The sequence below is a fragment of the Cannabis sativa genome, chromosome 5 (genome assembly GCF_029168945.1).
Source record: "Cannabis sativa cultivar Pink pepper isolate KNU-18-1 chromosome 5, ASM2916894v1, whole genome shotgun sequence".
In the NCBI taxonomy this organism is placed as follows: Eukaryota; Viridiplantae; Streptophyta; class Magnoliopsida; order Rosales; family Cannabaceae; genus Cannabis; species Cannabis sativa.
In genome coordinates this window covers 25,755,745-25,763,447 of record NC_083605.1, presented here as the reverse complement: position 1 = coordinate 25,763,447, position 7,703 = coordinate 25,755,745, and positions in this window count along the sequence as shown.

Sequence of the window (7,703 nt, the reverse complement as noted above, 5' to 3'; positions counted from 1 at the left end):
TATTCGGTAAGGCATTACTTCAGTCACGCTTTGACGCGACTAAGAAGTACATCAATGCACGGATGGAACCTCATCAAAACGTGCGTGACCATGTTCTCCTCATGTCTAGTTATTTCCAAGAAGCCCAGGATCATGGTGCTGAAATGGACAGTGCTACTCAAGTAAGCCTTATCTTGAATAGCCTGACTCCAGCATTTCTACCATACACTTCAAATTATGTCATGAATAAGAAGGAAATTGACTTTCATGAATTAGTCAATGACCTTCAAACTTATGAAAATTTGATTGGAGGACCCAAAAAAAAAGGGAGTAAACCTCATAATTTTGGGAATGGTAATGGGACGATGAAACCTGAAGCAAATGTTGCCTTTGCTTCGAAGCCCAAATCGAAGAAGAAGTGGAAGAACACCAAGAAGCGAACAAAAGCCATGAAAAAGGCTGCTCCAAGGGTGAAATCGTCCAGATGAAGATGAAGCTCTTCAATTTATTTTTGAATTAATTGTTTTAGTTTAAAGACAATTTGGATTTCAAATTTTAGTTAGGGATATTTATCCCTGTTTTTCTTATATTGTTGCAATACATTTTTTTTTATTAATAAAGTTTCTTTTATTTTCGAAATCACCATTGCAATTTATGAGATTGAGCTTCATTTATTTTATCTTCATCAACTATTACCACATTATATTTATATGTTTGAATGTGTAAGAGTTTTTATTATTGAAGCAAATCCTATAATATTTACAACTCTTCATCGAGTTATATTAAATAAACACTAGAAATTATTTCTATGTTTATTAATAATTGTTGATTCTAATACAATTATTAAGAATGTTTTGATAAAAGGATCTTTTGATCTGATAGGGGTGGAGAAAAGTTAAGAAAACTATGCAGTTCAACGATCTTTTATATCTAATGAACTCTGGATAGTATTCAACTCCACATAAAATCTATCACACTTAGAGAATAATGATCTTTACAACCTTTAGGGGTGGATCATAATCTCTATATATTTAGGGGTGGAGGTTATCCACAAGTACCCTATATGTATATTCTTAGGGGTGGAGTCCATTCCACAATTCCCTATGTAACACATATCTTCTTTAAACATGGAAGTAATATAATGAGTTAGCTGTTATCAATATAAATTCTTGATCTTGATTGTATGTTCCATTTCGATTTTACTGTTGCAAGTAAAAGTTTGATACCTTTGAAAGTTTTTTGTTAAAGTTTCACACTACCTTAATTGAGTGGGAGAATTTTAAAATTCTATACCCATCTTCATTAGGTTGATAATTGTGATAGGTTCTTAAGAACACTACTGAAAAGCAAATCTAACCATTCACATGGATAGGTATAGCTTATCAGAATTATGAGAATAAGATAAAGAACTCTAGTTCAGTCCATTCGAATGACTTGAACCTAGAATTCTTAATCCTCATAAAATTTGATGGTATCTTAATTTTGATTACTTTATCTCTGGCATGTATTTTTCACTTCAAATACTAGTCTGCTATGTTGATGACTTAGTCTTAACTTAAAGTTTTAAGACTAATACAAAAGTCACAACTAGGTAACTCTCTAAACAATCAGAGGTTAAAAATATTATTTAACCAGACATCTGCTATTGAGTGGGAGCTATCTGAGATTTAATCAAATAGGGAACATTAGAAGATATTCAAGAAAGATTTATGAAAGTGATCTATATGTTAGATATTAAGGAACTGTGTATCAGTTGTCCTCGTATCTCACCAACTCATTTCGATTTCTGTGAGATGGTGCTTACTTTGGGGGTGGAGGAATTATTGAATAATAATTCAAGCTCTACCAGAGAAGAATTATAACTTGGTCTATTCGAAAATACCAGAAAGTTATATCACTGAAGAAAAGTCTACACTGTATTATCTCAATTACATATTTTAAAATATGAGAGATATGTCTTCTGTTTATTCAGATGTACTTTTAAAACAGTAAAAGATTTCAGTATCCCTTGATGAGTAAAGCATATAGTAAAGGATGTTTCATAAGAGTATTTATGAACTAGTTCCAAAAGTTTGGGTGGATTCAAATATACTACACTTGATCTGAAGATCAAGACATCAGATTCACCTATTTGCGCAGTTTGTTTTATATTAGTGCAAGTGGGAATTTGTTGGGTTTTATGCCCTAAATAAAACTCTTTACAATCTGATTAGTTATCAATATAAGAAATTTGAAGTGATTAATGTTTGCATGAATTTTACATGCTAATGGTTGAATATGTTTATTACAATTACACACACAAAATCAGTTAAATCCAGATCATATGTTTATTCACAATTATAGTATCGTCAACACAGTGAAATGTGATTGTGATCATATGAATCAAAAGACTTGGTCCCTGTTTCATCAGTGTTATTGGGTTTACACTAATGTGATAATCAGCGATGATGTGTACTTACACTTGGAGTAAGTGTTATGTTCTTTCCAGGACATTAGTAAAGTATACTAGTTTCGAATGTATGGAGTATACATTGGACTGGACCGATATTGCAACTAAGTTAAGATATTACAAACTTACCGTTATATATATCTTTCCAAGTCAATATCAGTAGTTGATCTTAAGATTAAAAGAATCTAAATCCTGATATGCTTAGGCTCAACTTAGGATTGCTATTCATGTTCTTTGATTTATTAGTTAAGCCTACTTTTAGGTCAGGGTGATACGTATATTTTGGGAACATGATAGTATGATTGAGTGGGAGTGCTGAACATAAATATGGAATCTATAGCTTCTACTGGTGTATAGAAGTCAAGTGATGATTCCCTTCGAGCTTAGCAAATAGAAATAAATGGATGAGCTCTTGTTTAACTGACTAATTATTAGATCACTAAACACCATTTACAGGTAGCTAAGTGTTTTAAGGGGCAAAATACATTGAGGGGTGAGAACGGTAAAGAAATCACATCTCGATGTAGATCATCCATATAGAGGATCTTTAAATCACAATAAGATTATAACAATGGTTAAATGAGATAGCATATTGATATCGTGGAACATACAATATGCTCTATATAAGTCTGAGAGTGCAATTCTAAGTTCTAGGAGTGGATTCAACGAAGAATTAATAAGTAGGAATTTACTTGGTAAATTTGGTTCACTTATTGGAAGCTCAGCATATAGATCCATGGTCCCCATTCTAGTTGAGAACATTCTGCTTGTAAGACTCATTAATTGATTCGTGATTGATCAATTATAATTCTGAAGTTAGACTATGTCTAATTTTATGAATTTTCACTAAGCAGGGGTGAAATTGTAAAGAAAAGAGTTTCTAGGTTTATTTATTTATTAATGGACTTTATATGTCTAATTAATAATTAAATTAAATGACAATATTATTTAATAATCTATTTTAGTTAATAAATAATTAGTTTTGGCATTTAAAAGGTTAGAATTGGAAAATTAGCGTTTTTGAGAAAATAGAAATAAAATTTGATAAAACTGCAAAACCAAGTGGGGCCCACTACAACACCATGGCCGGCCACTAATTGAGGTTTTTTAAATTAATATTTTCATTATTTTAATGCCAAATAATTCCTAACCTAAACCTAGTAGTTCCCTATAGATAGAAAGTGATGGCTCAGTCAAATCATAAGTTTTCACAAGCCTTTCTGACAAAAATTTCTCTCTTCAGAAAAACTGAGCCTTCCCCACTTTCTATACCTGGCCGAAACCCTCTCTCTTCTTTTCTCTTCATCAATTTCGAACCCTAGTGAAAGAGTAAGTGCCCACACACAGCAAGCAGTAACTCAATCATAGATTGGAAGACTGTTGAAGAAGAAGGACATTCGGGCTCAGATCTTGATTATACTCTGCTACAGAAAGGATTTGAGGGTTAGAGATCTGAGTGGAAGGAGACATTAATTCCGCTGCATCAATGTAAGGTTTTCTTAACTTTATATGTGTTTAATTTATCGTTTTAGAAAGTTCATATTTAGGGTGTTTAAACAACATACTTGTGAGTAGATCTAAGATCCTGGTAAAATAAATATCCAACAAGCTTGTGTTCCCGAAGCCGTTACAGAACCATGCGGAGGTGTAACTCATGCTCCTCTTCTGATCAAGAATATACAAGGATGTCGTCGATAAACATAATAACACAGATATCGAGGAAATCCCTGAATACCCTATTCATCAGGTCCATGAAAGCTGCGGGAGCATTGGATAGTCCAAACAACATAACTAGGAATTCGTAATGTCCATACCTAGTACAGAAAGCCGTCTTTGGAATGTCCTCCTCTCGGATTCTCAACTGATGATAGCCCAATGGGAGATCAATTTTTGAAAAGACCGTCTTCCCCTGAAGTTGATCAAAAAGATCATCGATCCTGGGTAAAGGATATTTATTCTTGATTGTTAGCTTATTCAACTCCCGATAGTCGATGCACATTCTTAGAGCTCCATCTTTCTTCTTAACAAACAATACTGGAGCTCCCCAGGGTGACACACTAGGCCGAGTAAACCCTATGTCAAGCAACCCTTGGAGTTGAATTTTCAATTCCTTAACCTCAGCTGGAGCCATTCTATAAGGGGCTTTAGAAATCGGTTCTGCTCTAGGTGCCAAATCAATTGCAAAATCAATTTCCCGCTGAGGTTGTAAACCCAGAAGTTCATCAGGAAAAATATCTAAAAATTCTCGAACCACCTTGATGTCTTCTGGCCGAACAGAGTTAGGCCGAGTGGTATCCCATACCACGGCCAAAAACCCTAGACATTCATCACACAACAATTCTTTGGCGGGTAAGGCCGAAATCACCGGGATTCGAGATCCCTGAACCGAACCGACAAAAACAAACGGTTCTTCACCTTCTGGTTGGAAGATTACCATCTTCCTCTTACAGTCAATACTGGCTGAATATTTGGACAAGAAATCCATTTCCAGTATAATATCAAAATCTGCCAAGCTCATTTCTATTAGGTCAACACTTAACTCCCTATCATCAATCCTGATCGGCATAGACCTAATCCACCTTTTGGAGATAACTAACTCTCCGCCAGGTAATAGGGTTCCAAACCTTGATTCATAACTATCGTACGGTCTATCCAATTTACTAAAGATTATGGCTGCCACATAAGAATGTGTGGCCCCAGAATCAAACAGTACAGAGAAGTAAGTGTTGTTGACCTAGAGCTGACCTGTCACCACTAAAGGGTTGGCTTCTACATTAGCCTGAGTTATGGCGAATACCCTTGTTGGAGTGGGTTTTGCTGGACTCTTCGGTGCTTCAGATCAAAGTTGGGGACAGTCTCTCTTGTAGTGCCCTGGCATGCCACACTGAAAGCACCCTTCCCCTTCACACTCCCTCAGATGGTGTCTTTTACAGCTGGGACACTCTGGGTAAGTGTATCGAGTTTCAGTGCCACTCTGACGATTGCTTCGACCCTGGTTCCCCCGGAACCTCTTGTTCTGACCCGAGCCACTAGTTGCAGTGGATGCCTTTCTTTTCTGGTCCATGACCGAACCACTACCTCCCCTGTTAAAACCTGATGCAGGAGGGCTAGGAGCCCCGCCAACAGCAGGAGTCCCACCAGACTCTATCATGCATCCCACTGCGCCCTTAGCTCGCAGTGCCTTATCCACCATTTCAGCATAGGTGGTTCTGTCATCAGTAGTAATCATCAAATCATGTCGAATCTTTGCATTTAACCCATCCAGGTATTTTTCCTTTTTACTGAAATTGGTTGGCACAATTCCCGAGCCCAACCTCGCCAAGCGATCAAACTAGGTCGTATACTCTGTAACACTCATGTTTTCCTTCTGGGTCAAATGAGTAAATTCTTTTCTCTTGGCACTTCTGATTGCCTCATTATAATACTTCGCATTGAAAAGTTCTGGAACTTTTCCCAGGACATCGTCGTGACATCGTGAATCATGGACACCATGTCCCACCATACCAATGTGTCTTCTTGAAATTGGAAGGTGGCACAGATAACCCTATCATTACCAATGACGCCCATAAAATTCAAGATTCTAGTAAACTGTTAGCCATTGCTAGGCTTTCATAACATCCAGACCTCCCAGAAAAACTGGAGGTGCTAGCTTGCAGAACCTTTCATACAGAGGTTCCATCCGATTCACTGCAACCATTGGTTCGGCCTGGACAGCACGGGCAGGTGCCACTGGAATTTCTGGAGCAGGCACTGCAGGAGCACCCTGCTGTCTCAATCGTTGGATTTCATTATCCTGTTCCTCGATTCTGGCTTGCATTGCTGCAAACCTATTTTCCCAATTTTGGGCATCTTGAGCAACTTGGGCAGCCTGGGCAACCTGTGGCGGGTTAGCATCACCCCGACCACGTGCCCTGCCCCTGCGACCTCTACCTCAGCTTCGAGCATTTGGGGGAAACTAAGCTCCTTGACCTTCATTTGATCCAACTGAGTTGCCCTGGCTCCTGGTATTTCGCCTGGCGTCCATCTAGTCTGAACAGTCTGCGTAACCAAGAGCTACTCTGGTCAGATCATGATCAAAGAGAACTTACTAATGTCGCTTATTTGGAAATTAAAAACATGCGCCTATTCTACTATCAGGCTACTAACATGCTTCCTAACAGGCTTTTCTTTAATCATACTATTAAAGAAAACTACTAAAGCAATAAAAGCTTACTAAACCGTGGAACGAGCTAACTGCTGATGATGATTCTACATGTCGTGACGATCTTCGGAAGACAACCTGGCGGCTCTGATACAAAATTGTAGCACCCTAACTAGCATAGGCGTGTTAACGTGATTTTTAACGTACTGTGCAGCTCGTTGCTAATCAACGAGGTTATTGGAAAAACGTGAATCATTAAAATTTTGCTTTTTAATTAAAACGTAGCATATTATACTTAAAATATTCCGGGATCCCATTTACAAAATACAATTACAAAAGTTTGCTATTCATTTACAAAAGATTTGTCGCCCAGCAACTAAACAACAGAAGCCTTGATGTCTCGAGGATCGTACGCTCCAGGCCTAACCGCCTCGACATGTACAATCTTCACCTGCTTGCTCTCACGGCTCCTCAGCTTTAGCCTTGCCCTTACCTACACATAGCAATAGCACTGTGAGTCGACAGACTCAGTAAGATAAGCATAACATAATAAACATACTAAATCCCGGGTTATAATCAGGCGCCCATACACCTAACCATAACCCTAACTGAATCAGGAACATTCTTGACAAAGTATGATTAACCGCGAATCCAGCCTATACTCAGTACTCTAATCGTACTGATGTGGTAGCAGTTAATTCATACTGTCTGATAGCCTAGCATATATATGATGGCATCTCGGTGCAACTCTATGTACACCTCACTGTTACCCTGATATGATAATCTAATGGCTATATAAAATTTGCCTAACATATATCTAATATGCTATTCTGACGGCAACTAACACGTATGCTAAACATGTATAAGCATATGCACAACATTATACTAATCTTACCTCAATTCCGAATTCAGGTGTGCCGGCCAACCTGAGTGGAACAACTGCTCGGTGAATTACAGGCTCCTAAATCACATCAATCATACATAGGTGAGTGATACGCGAAATCACTTTCTGGGGCTTAAACTTGAAGCTAAAAGTTTCCTTATCGATAAATAACATTGAAATACCCTAAATATCTCAAAAATGGGAAAAACTAGGGTTCCCAAAACTGCCCTAACCGGTAGACCGGTTCCCCA